Consider the following 15,399-nt stretch of genomic DNA (forward strand, 5'->3'; position numbering starts at 1 on the left):
ACATACAAAGAACACCCGTTATTTATTACCGAGTCGTATTTGTTATAGCTATATGTAATTGTTTAGTTGAGTAATGATAAGACTGTGCTTTAACCAAATACTAACTTTATTCTTCTATCTACTTCTACAATCACTTAAAACTAACCAATATTACCAGTGATGTTCAAACTGTTGTACAAACATAAGGTACAATATATTTACTGGTTTCACAAACAAAACAGTTTAGTGGTCGCTGTAAACCTGATGTTGCAAATGCTGCCTACTGATCGTCCTACATAATATAGCTTGTACAAACACATTATGCGGATGTTTACTATTTCTTAATGGTTTTCGATTGAGCCATATTGAAAGTAATTAAACACTTAAATCATGTCATGTCAATGCCTTTTGTTTAAATGAAGATTAAACAGTAATACTTAATCCAAGTTAATTAACCAGTTACATGATTTGAAGTTTTATTTCAATATAATTTTCCCATTCTTAATTAAGTATAAATGGCGGATTACACCGACGTAAAGGCACCGTAGGGTCCACCTAAGCTAGGTTTTAATTTGACTGTGATATTTTGCACATGATCTCACAGTCGAATTATAACCTAGCCTACGGTGCCCTTAACCCAGTATCGGGCAACTGTCGAACCGTCACTATATTGTACAATAGACGGTGTTACCATAGGGTTACATTGATTTCAAAAGTCATTTATCCGAGTTCCTTGTAGTTCAAACGTCGCCAGGCAATGAAACCGAGTGGCTACAGTCTTACTTTATTGGTTGGCATATACTACACTTTGCGCATGCGCCAAATACAAGTTTAGTTCCAAGGAATTTGCAGTTCAAACCGGCGTGTTTCTTAGGTTATGTGATAAGCCAGTGAATAATAGTGAACTTGACGACAAAAGTGTATAAACGAAATTGTTGATTTTATACAAGAGCTTTTGAAGAGTATCAGGTAACTTATGATGTTATTGTTATAGCATAGATATGTGTAGTTTGATATATTTTTGTTCGAAAATTTATATGTAACCATTTGGTTACAATGCCCGGTATTTTAATCAATATTACCTACCTATGATATAATTTTTAGAATTCGGAAATAATATCAGTTTCGCGAATATGAATGAATTTGATGAAATACCTTCATGCTCGTTTTATGCTCGCAGTAAATGCAAGTTACCACCCCCTCCTGCAGTTTCAGACCATTCTGATATTTCCGATGATGAGGAAAATATGACTTTGGATAAAATTAGGAAAAAGTTGTTACAAAATAGGAATCATCAAATAGGTAAACTTTTTCAGTAAATCCGAATTTTATCTCTATTTCCCTTATATTATTATCTTTTTAGATAGCGACGAATCTGAATCTGAAGTGGAGTGCGAAATTCCGTCAAAACCAGAAAATGAACCAACTCCAAAAAGGAAAAAGAAAACGCCTTCTACGACGTACAATTGGACAAAAGAAGACATTCCACATATAAATAGAGATACAACTTTTGAGCCTTCTAGTAATAGTGAAGTATTGGACCCACTAGAATACTTCACAAAATTTCTATCATTAGATATAATAAATGATATTGTTGATCAGACTAACATCTACAGCACCCAAGCAATGGGTAGGTGCCTTAACACCAATCCTAAAGAAATTACAGATTTTTTTCTATATTGCTTTTTATGGGAGTCATAAATCTGCCATCTTATGAAGATTATTGGGCAAGTGACACTAGAATTGAGCAAATAGCAGAGTTGATGCCAGTGAAGCGCTTCAAACGTCTAAGACGGCTCATTCACTTCAACAATAACGATAATATAACAGAAGATACCACAGATAGATATTTCAAGATTCGCCCATTTATTGAAAAAGTGAGGCAAAATTTTCGGAGACACCATACCGAAAATCAATATTCCATAGATGAAACAATGATCTCCTATAAAGGGACTCGGGCTGGAAATCTTAGGCAATACATAAAAAGTAAGCCTGATAAGTGGGGGTACAAATATTTTGTTATTGCGGGTGTTTCCGGTGCCGGTACATTCAGGGAACTAAAGGGAACAGGAAACGAACTCTCACAATCTGAATGCGACATGGGTGTTGGAGCTGGAATTGTCATTGCCTTGTCGAAGTCCCTTCATGATGCGAACAAAGCAACTGTCTTCTTTGATAACTACTTTGCTAGTTTGCCACTTTTCACATACTTGAAGAATAACATGAATATATACAGTTTAGGAACATTACGCAGCAATAGAATTGCTGGATGTCCAATCGAAACAGACAAAATATTACTCAAGCAAGGAAGGGGTCAATATGATTATAAGACAGACAAAGGCAAGGGTGTAATCATAGTAAAATAGGTGGACAATAAAGCGGTTCTATTAGGTAGCACTTTATATGGTATAGAACCTAAGGAATCCGTGAAAAGGTACAGTAAAACTGCTAAAGCAAAGATAGATGTACACTGTCCGGCAATTGTGAAAAACTATAACAAACATATGGGAGGGGTGGATACTGCTAATGCCTTGATGGGTCAACGTCGGTACCTGACGTTGCGTCGGGTAATCGTACGTTGGCTAGACGAGACGTCCAAATGCCGTTTGGGCATTATGGATAGTTCTTAGAAAACACACGTGATTAGCATTAATTCTTCGATATAAATAGGAGCTGAGCAGACACAAAAAGTTAAATTTGCTGTAGGATGTTAATCAGTTGGAAAATAAATTGTACGTTAGATAGATATGAATGACTGATTGCTGGTCCTTGTTCACTCCCAATGTCAACTTCTGCACAGTTACTCAGTTCGCCATGCATAGATTGACATTTAAAGGAATAACAATATTTCTAATACTTCTGCATTTAGTTGGAAATTAAAGGAAAATTATTCGGCCAGATATTGTGGATAGAACAATGCTGCATATGGCATAACAGCAAATCGAAATCGCAAATAAAACTACACACCACCCGCGCCCCAATCTTTAGTTTATTATTAAAATTAAAAAAAATTCCAAGATTGACCTGGATGACTTTTTTTTTGCTTCTCGCTTCGCCGGGAGAATATCTGAAACAAAAAAAATAATATTACCACGAGAATATAAGAAATATCAATGTGTTTTAAGTTTGAACTCGGTTTTAACCAATGTTAGCTGAAGCTTGATTTTATATTGTAGCATAAAATCAGTATAAAAATTCATTATACATTGAATGGTAATCTAGCACACAACTTAACGTATAATGTCAGAAATTCACTGACTGACTGAAAAAAAAAAGATTATATGCAAAACACGTATTTGTCAGCGTACGAGAAAACCCACCAGTTAAAAACAGCGCACGGGAAATGGGCCCTTTCCAGCGTCCTCACGGAAAAGGTACATTTTTTTAAACAAATCCACCAAAAAATAGATAGTTTTTAATTACTCCCTAGGTAGTGAAAGTGATATTTTCATCTCTCAAATGAGGGAGAAAACTTTTATTTTCTATAGAGGTCGTAGAAAATAGTTATTTGCGCATAGTTAAAAGCAGCCGTTAAATATTATGTTAATACCAGGTTGAAGAAGGTGTTGTTACCAAAGATATGTTTGTCAATTTATCAAGAAAGTGACAAACTGTCTTTAGACAGCGTGACTTTTACGGGTGGCACTTTTCTTCCCTAGGGAGGAAAAGTTTTAAATTAAACATCCTGTTTCTAATCCTTTTTTTTTAATTATTCGCAAGAAGGCTAGTAATTATTCTTAATACTTCCCTATACCTATTTTGCACCGGTTCCTAGATGTTCCATAAAAATGGTGGCTTTGTCAGCAAAACGGTAGTCTAAACATTAATTAAATTCTCAAGTCCTGAAAGGCTTGCCGATGTGACCTTTTGTCCTCAGTTAGACAATACTACATATGGTTGAAACCCCAGACACAGAAAATGAAAAAAACCTACCGGACCTACACACAGATATAAAAACTGCCAAAAGTTCGTTTTCTTTTAAAATGATTCATCGGTGTTTTATGGTTTGTAATAAAATAATATTAAACTTAGAACAAATCCATGTAAACATTTCCTTTACCTAACTTCAACCGTTTCTGACTTATTAACAGTGTTTCCTTAAAGGGTGCATACAATCGTGTCATACCAATCTGAATACGGACACCTGCTTGGCCTTAATGACTAGTTGTCGTTTCTATAAAGACATGTTCTGACAGATATTTGTCAAATACAAAACTGGTTGAAACTTTAGCACAAGCAGGGGTCCGTATTCAGATTAGTATGTATTACGATTTTATACGCACTTTAAGGAAAAACTGTTATTAAGTCACAAACGGTTGAAGTTAGGTAGAGGAAGAGTACACATAGATTTGTTCTAAATTTAATGTTCTTTTTTTCACCCTATAAATTTTTGACATTTTTCGTCTCTGGGCTTTTCAACCATGTGGTATTGTCTAACTGAGGACAAAAGATCACACCAGCAAACCTTTCAGGACTTAAAAATTTAATAAATGTTTAGACTACCATTTTGCTGCCAAATCCACCACTCTTATGAAATATCTAAGAAACGGTGCAAGATAGGGAATAGAATAGGATAGCGAAGTATTAACATTAATTACTAGGCTTCTTGCGAGGAATTCAAAAATTAGATTAGAAACAGTGTATTCCATTTGAAAATTAAAAGTTGGTGTTCTTTCCGACTGATATGGCAACACTTCAAAGTCCAAAATATTTTACATAGAGAGTTTGGATAGGCTACAAATTTAAACGAAAAATATTAAGTCGTTCTCTAGATACTTCTAATATACCATCAGCGTGAATCACCCTGTATCTTACATATTATATTAAAAATAGACATTTTTTAAAATTATATTTGATTATGAATTCCATTTAAAAGAAGAAAGTTATGTCAATTCTTGAGAAAACTGAACGCAGTAGCTAAAAACTAAACACGAAACTGAAATCACATCGAAAAAGTGCCTTAAAAATGTTTGTGTGTTACTCCGATATTTTAATAAACAAAAAAGTTGGGTAAAGTTTTTAAAATGGGCGAAATTCGAAAAACGGCCTCTAGCGCCTCAATCTGACAAGATATCGAAATACGGTTTTTGCCATAACACCGTATCTAGCTGAAAAATGGGGTTTTCCTGTCAAAACACTCTAAATCCTAACACCCTGTACAGGTGATTCAATGATAAAGTTCATTATCTCGTTTGATTTGAGAAATAGAAAAATAATGTTAAATACAAAAGTTTTAGAGAATATTGATATTTATAGTTTAAAATTACTTTTGAATATACAGGTTCTTAAAGACATGACAGAAAGCATTAGTTTTTTTAAATATAATTTTTTTAACATTTTTTCCGTCGACTATGTATTGACAGCCTTTTTTGATGGACGATAACGAATCAATATTGAGTTCCATTAATGCATGATTTTTCAATTGTTTTACTTTAATGCATGATCAGCTCAGATTATCAGGCAATCAAATACGCTCATAGTATAGTTCTATCCTTTTTTATTTGTATGAAACAAAGAGAAATAAACACACATTCTTTAGTTGACATCCACCATTACTGACAAAAAAAAACTTTGTAGGATTTTATAATCCTTTTATAACGTTTATTATAAACTACAGATGACGGAAAAATGTTGTAACCAACTTTTATATTAATAAGCGATTAATAATCTCAATTTTAGTAACGCGTTCACTGCGTTAAACCATTTCGATTATTAATCGCTTTCATTAATACACTCGTTCGTTAAATAACTATTAAATTCTTCATAACAATTTAAAACTTTTTTGTTAATAATGTCAGATTATTTAATTTTTCTATACAAATATTACTTTTTACTATGATGTAAAATTGACTGTATTGCCATTGTTTCTAAAAGTAGAATACTCATATTTGGTATGAACGTTCTACAGGAACGACAAAAATGATTTATGCAAATAAATCGTATAATAATTGCATTAGATGCTACAGGACGTGCAATTTTTTAAAATATATTTTCATTAATTCAGTTTCGACTTTTATAAATGGAACACCCTGTACATTATTTATTTTGTCTGATAGGTTTTACGTATGCCATGTACCTAATTTGAGTAGATTGCAATTTATTTATGGTTTTTAATTTTTACCTTCGATTGAAGTTTAAGTTTAGTTTAATTTAAGTTTATAACTAGCTTACGACAAACTAAAAATGCAGGTGTTGTCAACCGTTGGTAGAGTTACAGCATATTCCAGACATCAAAATAAAACGATTTAGCTAAATTGTCCTATACCGAAAGTTAATATTAAGAAAGATACAGGGTGTGAAAGTTGAAATTTTGTTCTTGTTTTTTTATCATATTATCTAGGTATTTTGATATAAATTACTAAAAATGTGTATAAGGGGATTTTGACAGCCGGTAAATATGATGGTTTCATATATTTGCAGTAGCTGATAGGGGGCGCTACCTGCAGCTTTTTTATTTGCTTAAAAGGACTAATACTTTTTTTCTACGCCACTGAAACAGATACACGACTTCAAAATATGATTCTAATATGTTTTCTACGTGAAAAAGGTATACTTGTTTTAAGGCTTAAAAGTTGACCGTTTTTGAGATATCCACTATTTTGATATTGCATGTAGCAACTTTCAAATTGGTAAATATTTATTTTATGAAAGTAAGTTTTTATTTTGCCTTTGTAGAATACTTGTTGTCCAAAAGAAACCTTTTTTTAATGTTAATACTTTAATTTCCAGTGGTTTGTGGTGTAAGTTGTTTCACCAAATTCACTGAAAATACGTAAGGATTTTTCATTTATTTTTATCAGTCTTTTTGTTGTGTGATTTAGCTAAAAGATATACAAATTAGTTTTTTTAAGGCGTGTATAAATTACGTAAATGTACTTTACCCTTTAACCATTTAACCGTATTAGCAATGCAATATTAAAACATTAAATATCTCGAAAACGGTCAACATTTAAGATCTAAAACTAGTAATTTTTTTTAAATAGAAAACATATTAGAATAATATTTTGAAGTCATATGTCCGTTTCGATGCGTAAAAAAAAGTTTAAGTACTTTTAAGCAGCTGAAATAGTTGCAGATAGGCGCCTCCTATCAGCTACTGCAAAATAGTAGTAGTAATGCTGTAGCTCTATGTCCCATTACTTATGGTCCACCCTATACAGGGTTATTCACCTTATTTGGACACGGAAGATTGTGACTAAACTATTCACTTTCAAAAAAGTTATAGACCTATTGAAGGTATCTTTTAAAAATATTTTCAAGATGTACCGGTTGTCCCAAATGCCGAAAAAGTATCAAAGTCATGTTTTTTCAAATGTAACACCTGGTATATTACTTTATTTTCAAAATCTACGTTGAAAATAAAAATTAATTTTATTGATGTTTGATAGGTCTAAACTTTACAGTTTCTCAGATATTCCTTAATTTGTAAAAATGTAGAACAAATATTAACATTTAAACATTCAACCTTCCTTTGAGATTAATTGACCAAAATTGGTTTGGGCGATGATAACAGATTAAGTTTTATGATCCAAAAGTGATAAATTGTCTAGCTCATATAGGGGGTCTCAAAAAATTATTTAATCAAAAACTAAATTTTTGAAGTAGTATAAACTTGTCAAAATCAAATGGAACCACAATTACAGTATATGCAAACTTAATTACCTATCGAAAATTATTAAGGTTTCATACCTCTAATTGTTAACGTTTTCTTGGATAAATCGACATTTCCTAAAGTAGAGCTGACTGACTGATTTTTAATATCGTTCAAAGATCACTTGGTATCTTTTCGAATTACATATCTATCATTCTAATCTAAGTAAAGCTTAGAATAAAATAGTGGCTTAATACTTTGTAAATTTGCTATACAAGTAATTCATAAAAATAATTAAATAAATCATTCAAACAAAAATAATTCATAAAAATGTTTAAAACGGCGACAATTCGACTACAAACTACTAGAACTAAACTAAACATCCAACTACTCCGTTTTTGAGTCCTTCAGCAACATTATTAAGTATCTTAATGGATATACTCCTAAAAATTTCGCTAATTCGCTAATCTGTGGTCATTTCTCAAGGGTATCAAAAATGACTCAAAATCGGTGCGAGTTCGAGAAACGCGAACATTTAGCCATAGGAGACCTCAATAATTTTCGATAGATAATTAAATTTTGCATCTACTTTAACCATAAAATAGGTGGTGTTCAATTTGATTTTGACAAGTTGTTAAAGTTTAAAGGTTGCAATTATTGGGAGAAAAATGTTGAGACATCCTGTATGAGCTAGACAATTTCTCACCCATGGATCCTAAAACTTGATCTCTTAGTAGGTCCCAACATTAAAATTTGTTCTAAGCTTTTACAAAATAACGAATATCTGAGAAACTGTAAAGTTTAGACGTACCAAACCTCAATGTCATTCATTACCTTTTATTTTCAACGTAGATTCTGAAAATCAAATAAAATACTAGGTATTCCATTTGAAAAAATATAACTTTGATACTTTTTCTGCATTTGGGACAACCGGTACATCTTGAAAATATTTTTAAAAGATACCTAAAATAGGTCTATATCCATTCCAGAATCAAAAGTTTGTTGAAGGTGAATACTTTAGTCACAATTTTCCGTGTCGAATAACGTGAATAACCCTGTATAATTGATAAGAAAAACAAATGTTTTAATTTTGTATGTCATTAACAACAATTTAAAATGTTTATGGTTCAATTGAATTGTTAAAGACAATTTTCAGATTATAGTTTAGTTAAGATAACAAAAAATGCAGGTAAAAGTTAAAACATATAAATAAATCGCAGACATTTAAATTAGGTAGGTATATGACATACTTCACAAAAGTTGAATTGTAAAAGATATCAGAAAAATAAGTAATACACAGGCTGTTCCATTTAAAAAAGTCGAAATTACTTAAGCTGAATTAGTCAACACGGTGTTTCATGGTAAATGCGTTATACAGGATGTTTCACGATAAATGCGTCATATTTTAGGGTGTGATTAAAGGTCAAAAAATAACTCTAGTTTGCTAAACCATGGTCCAAAGATGTTTCGTTATGTAGATACAGGGTGTTAAAGTTTGGGTAAAAAAATCTAAATTTACTTATTTCATCAAAACAATAAGAGATATTTTCGTAAAACTTTTTAGGTGTCAACGATAAAGTTCGTTTTGCCATTAAAAAATATATTTTTTATGTTTGCCAGTGGCGTCCAATCAAACAAGTTATTGACCATTTTTGCAAAAAAAATATGTACGCCACTGTTTTTACAAAAAGTGCAAATCAGTTCTGAATTCCTTATTCAATTTAACACAGGAAAGGTCTCTAGTAACTTTTTGGTACGTCATCTCGTTTTCGAATAAAAAATCCTGCAAAAGTACCCTTACAATTAATACTAAATCTTCGAATTTCGCCTCTATTCAATTTTAAAATTTTGATTTATTCAGTTTTTTAATGAAAAAATAGGAAGATACTGCTTGTTCCTATCGAATAATTTTTTTTTTAAAAAGTAAATTAATAAAAATTTAGATATTGATTAATAAAATAAACAGTCGACGATTTAGTATTGATTTTATGGGTACATTTTTATGATTTTCAATTTTTTATTGGGAAACAGAAAGGTGTACCGAAAAGTTACTAGATAGCTTTTCTGTTCTAAATTGAATGGGGAATTCGAAATTGGTTTGCGTTTAATGGAAAAAGAGTGGTGTATACATATTTTTTTTGCAAAAACATTCAGGAACGTGTTTGATTGAATGCTACTGGCAAAATTAAAAATTATGTTTTTTATTGCAAAACGTGCCTTATCGTGGACAGTTGACACCAACAAAGTTGTATAAAAATATCTGAAACCGGTTTGAAGAAATAGATAAATTTAGTTTTTTTTATTCAAACTTTAACACTCTGTATATCCATAATGGAACATCTTTGGCCCATGGTTTATTTAGCAAACTACTGTATTTTTTTACTTCTAATCAAACCATAAAATATGACGCATTTATCGTGAAACACCCTGTATTTTAGGGTTCGATTAAACGTCAAAAGAAAACTTAGTTTTCTATATAAACCATGATCCAAAAATGTTTCGTTATGGAGGTACAGGGTCTTAAAGTTTTGATATTTCTAAATTTATAAAAATACTATAAAATCTAAATTTATTTATAATTCTCAAATCGGCTGCAGCTATTTTCATAAAACTTTATATTTGATAAAACAAAAATCTTCACCAACTCGTTCAATTGGATACCACTGGCAAAATTGAAAAATGTTTTTTTTTTATTGCAAAGCGTGCTCTGTTGTTGACACCTACAAAGTTTTACGAACATAGGTATCTGCAGCCCTTTTGAAGAAATAAATAATTTTAGATCTTTTTATGCAAACTTTGACACCATGTATCTCCATAGCAAAACATCTTTGGATCGTGGTTTATAAAGCAAAGTAGTGTTATTTTGTTATATTTAATCAAACCATAAAATATGACGCATTTATCGTGAAACACTGTAAAAAAATTGAACGCCCTGTAGCATCTAACGCAAATTTATTTGCGTAAATCTAATTTGTGGTCCCTGTGCAAACAATGGTAATTGGTAATACAACCAATTTTATATCAGAGTAAAAGCTAATATCTTAAAAAATTAAATATTAGTAAAGCCTTGAGGAAAACTATCAGGTTGAAGTATAGACAACATAAAACTTTTCAAATTCTACCTAGTATCTACAAATGTATTAAAAAATATAAGGTTCTATTTAAAAAAAACTAATGCCCGGTTTATACCTTCAAATTAAAAAATTAATTTTAATTTAAATTACATGTAAAATTGAATAAAAATTATTGTGGTTTGTAATTTTCAAGAAATGCTAAATTAAATGACATAGATTTGTTTTTGACTTTGACGTATTGTAGACATATTTTAACCTAAAAAGGGTGAAAGAGTTTAGCTATAAAATAATCATTTGTAAAGTTAAAAATATTAAACAAGGAATGAAGTTTTCTTTGGCAGTGGTTACCGCAATAGTCGGATTTGGTGTATCTTTGATAAAACGATGAAAAAGAAATTGGAGATATGAATTAAGACCGATAAACAGAGAATGAGAAAAAAAAACAAATAAAGTTTCACATTTTATCACAACGAAAAGTGATAAAGGGTTCACAAATTAGCCTCAATTTCACCCAATGGTGAAAGTTGGTTGACTTTTAAGTTAACATTAGTTTTAGTTTTGTGTAAATTTTAAGTACAGCATGTCATAAACAAATGTGTAGCTTTAACGTTGATAAAATTAAATTGACTTTAACGAAAATATAGTTTAATTGTTAATTTGGAGGTATAAACAGGGGACCATATCTGGTTTATACCTCCAAATTAACAATTAAAGTAAATGTTCATTAAAGACAATTTTATCACCCAGTTTATACCTCCAAATTAACGAATTAAACTAAAAAGTTATGTTTTAACTTAAATTTAAAAAGTTAAAGCCACATGTTTGCCAACTTTAAGCTAGGGGTAAAATTCGGGCAAATTCTTGAAACCTTCGTCACTTTTCGTTGTGATAAAATGTGAAACTTGATATGTTTTTTCCTTCATTCCCTGTTTATCGGTCTTACTCCATATCTCCAATTTCATTTCCATCGTTTTGTCAAGGATACATCGATTCCAACTAGTGTGGTAACCACAGCCAAAGAAAACTTCATCCAGTAGTTATTATTTTAAATTTTACAAATGATTATTTTATAGCTGAACTTTTTCATGAATCTTTCACCCTCTTTAGGTTAGAATATGTCTAAAATATGTCAAAGCCAAAAACACATCTATGTCATTTAATTTAGCATATCTTGAAAAGTATAAACCATAATAATTTTCATTCAATTTTACATGCAATTAAAATTTTTTAAGTTTAATTTAATTTTTTAATTTGGAGGTATAAACCGGGCATTACATGTAATTAAAACCAAATTAAATTTTTTAATTTAAAAGTATAAACCGGGCAAAATACTTTTCAAGTTATGTTAAATTAGATAGCATAGATGTGTTTATAACTTTGGACATATTCTAACCTAAAGAAGGTGAAAGATTCATGATTTCATTCATAAAAAAGTTCACCTATAAAATAATCATTTGTAAAATTAAAACTAATTAACAATTGATTAAGATTTCTTTGGCTGTGACATAGTTTGTGATTACTGCTCTAGTTGGAATTGGTGTATCCTTGATAAAACAACGGAAAAGAAATTGAAGATATGGAGTAAGACCAAAACAAAAAACGAGAAAAAATATAAATAAAGTTTCACATTTTATAACAACACAAAGTGACAAAGGGTTCACAAATTAGCCTGAAATTCACCTAATGTTGGAAGTTGGTCTACTTTTAAGTTAGGTAAAATTAATTTTATTTTAGTGTAATTTTTAAGTATAGCATGTCATATACAAATGCGTAGCTTTAACTTTGAGAAAACTTTTGATTGACTTTAGTGAAAAGTCAGTTTAATTTTAATTAGCAGGTATACATAGACATAATTATTAACTTAATTTTTGTTCATAACAACACATAGTAAACAAAGTAGTCCAGGTTACTTGTTTACTCTGGGTTGTTATGGACAAGAATTAAATTTATGATTAATACTACAACTAGAAACTTGGGTAAACCCTGCCTCATATACTACATATAATACATATTAACTCAAGGTTGAACAATGCAGTCTACAAAGTTTTAGTGTACAATGATGATTTATTGTGTTAAAGGTAAAATGATAATGAAAACTGCATTGCTTTTTATTTTTGTTAATGTTACTATCATTAAGCTGGATTCATAGTTCTAGTTCCGCAAGAAAAAGTTATCAGTAAGCTGCAGTAAAAATAAATAATATACTTGTAACACTCTAATTCATAGTTTGACAAATAAGTGCAAGCCACATTAACCGCAAGCAGTAAGCAGCAAGAAATGAATCATTTTCATTTCTTACCTTGCTCCTTACTTCTTCCATTGTAACCTACTGGTCTTTACCCCCATCATAGATTTTTGGAATATCATTTGACAAATACTTTCTTTTGCTTTTGCCAAAAAATGACAACCCACAACATAATAAATAAAATTTTGATGGTTTATAAGACTTTGGGGTTATGTTATTTCCTTCTCACTAAAGTCGAACCATGAATTGACATGGCTACTACTGCTTGCTGCTTACTTCTTGCGGAATTAGAACTACAAATCTAGCTTTAAAACAGTTAACTCACCTTAAAACTTGCTTTTTAATCCACTGTTGTACCTAATGTAGATAGTTTAATATATTGCACACAATTTTTCTTCTTCAACTTGACTTGATTGCAGTCCCTGAGAAATGAATCCACTTTCTTCATAAAAGTCTTTTCTTTTTCATCCACATGGAAAAGTAGTGGTGTATGCAGATCTGTAAGACTAGCCGAATTAGTTACTAGAACCACCCTTAAAAAATGTGTAGTAATGATGCATCAGCAATAGCATGGTTTATTACATAGGTTAGGTATGAAATTGTCATTGTAATCTTACCTGGGCCAGCAGCTGTTGTATCCATCATCAATCAAAAAATATACATTTACTTGATTTTACTGTGTATAATCTTCACTAATTAAATTGTTAGATTTTGTCATAAAAATATAATTAATTTTAGCAGCATGCTAAAACAAATAAACAAAAGCAAAGTGACAAGTGACAAGTGGAAATTTTACTTGACAACGGCAACACAACAGATCCAAGAGGGCGGCCCTATCAGCAAAACCTGTTTTCTCGAAACGCTACCTCGCGTGACGTCACAGTGGGTGCTCGGGTGCACAGTATTAATATAATAATAGTATTTATTTAGCGGTAATGTTACATGAAAAACAATACAATGCACACATGTCCCAAAAATTAACCAACAAGCAAATCACTAGCAAATTGCATATACATTTTTTCTCGAATCTGTTTTCCCAATTCTATTTTAAATATTTGTACCGGGTGACCCAATAAGACTGTTCCTCGACCATATCTCGGGAACCGTTCGTCGTATGATTTTGGGGTAAACATTTCTTTAGGTAAATCGGCCATGAAGAATCGTTGGAAAATATTTTCGAGTTCTAAAAATGACCACCAGAGGCCGTAACTGCCATCTTAAATTTTTAAATTGCATTTTCTATAAATTTTGCACAATAAACTAGAATTATTTTTTCCACATTTTTAAAGCGAACCAATTTATCTATCATTATCGTAAAAAACAAATTTCTGTTATTTCAAAAACAAAGATGGCGTGAGGTGTTCAATTGTTTTTGCAATAACCTGCTTTAACTTCTTAACGGTTTGACCAATTTTAACAAATTCGGTATTGAATCAACCAAAATATAGTTAATTTAGTTGAATATTTCTCCGCCAGGGGGCTAGTTTTGACACCATGACTTTAAATTCCAAAAAAGATGGAATGATATGACTTTTTCTTTATGAAAAAGTAGCCAAATAACATCCAAATAGGCCAGTGAAAACCGTTTTTTAAATTCTCGTTCTTAACCTGAAATATTGAGAATATGAGATTAATGGATCTGTGTAGTAAATTTCATAAAACTATTAAAAATTTAACTACATAATGAATAAAAGTGAATAAAATTGTGAGTCTAAATAAAATTCATTTAGGCATTATTTAAAAAATACCACATATCGTCAGAACATTCATCTTGCTCCAAAGCGACTAAATGCATCCTGAACTTATTAAGTCACTTTAATGTTACACTCGGAATTTGTCTATTGCATTGTAGTGTCCTCCTGTTTTTGTGTGATTTTTGGAGTCAATTTCTGCCAAAAAATATATAGTACGTTTGAAAATTAAAAAGTATAAGGTATAACTTAAAAAGAAGGTTTAACTTAAAGTATAAGGTTTAGTCCCTTTGGAGCCACATGAATGTTCTGATGATATATGGTATTTTTTAAATAATGCCTAAATCAATTCTATTTAGACTTACAATTGCTTCTATTATTCTAATAACATTTTATTCATTATGTAGCTAAATTTTTGAGAGTTTTATGAAATTTACCGCGCGATCCTTGGCCTTCAAAGATCCATTAATCTCATTTTCTCAATATTTCAGGTTAGGAACGAGAATTTGAAAAACGGTTTTCACTGGTCTATTTGGATGTTCTTTGGCTACTTTTTCATAAAGAAAAGGTCATATCATACCATTTGTTTTTTTATATTTTTTGGATTTTGAGTTATGGTGTCAAAGCTAGCCCCCTGGCGGAGAAATATTCAACTAAATTAACTATATTTTGGTTGATTCTTATTGCCCAAAAAATGCTTTTTTCGACAATACCAAATTTGGTGAAATTGGTCAAACCGTTAAGAAGTTAAAGCAGGTTATTGCAAAAACAATTGAACACCCCACGCCATCTTTGTTTTTGAAATAACAGAAAATTGTA

At 30.8% G+C, this 15,399-nt stretch overlaps 1 long non-coding RNA gene across 1 annotated transcript; it reads right to left on the bottom strand.

The window, feature by feature from the left end:
- Positions 1-88: 88 nt before the first annotated feature.
- Positions 89-13,662, bottom strand: LOC145736525 (uncharacterized). Its single transcript, XR_014179990.1, has 3 exons — positions 13,507-13,662; positions 13,215-13,387; positions 89-3,046 (listed from the first exon to the last, which is right to left on the bottom strand). It is a non-coding gene; the product is annotated as an uncharacterized LOC145736525 (long non-coding RNA).
- Between the last annotated feature and the right edge of the window lie 1,737 nt (positions 13,663-15,399).

The sequence above is a fragment of the Ips typographus genome, linkage group LG12 (assembly GCF_016097725.1).
Source record: "Ips typographus isolate SLU linkage group LG12, UJ_Ityp_2.0, whole genome shotgun sequence".
Classification (NCBI taxonomy): Eukaryota; Metazoa; Arthropoda; class Insecta; order Coleoptera; family Curculionidae; genus Ips; species Ips typographus.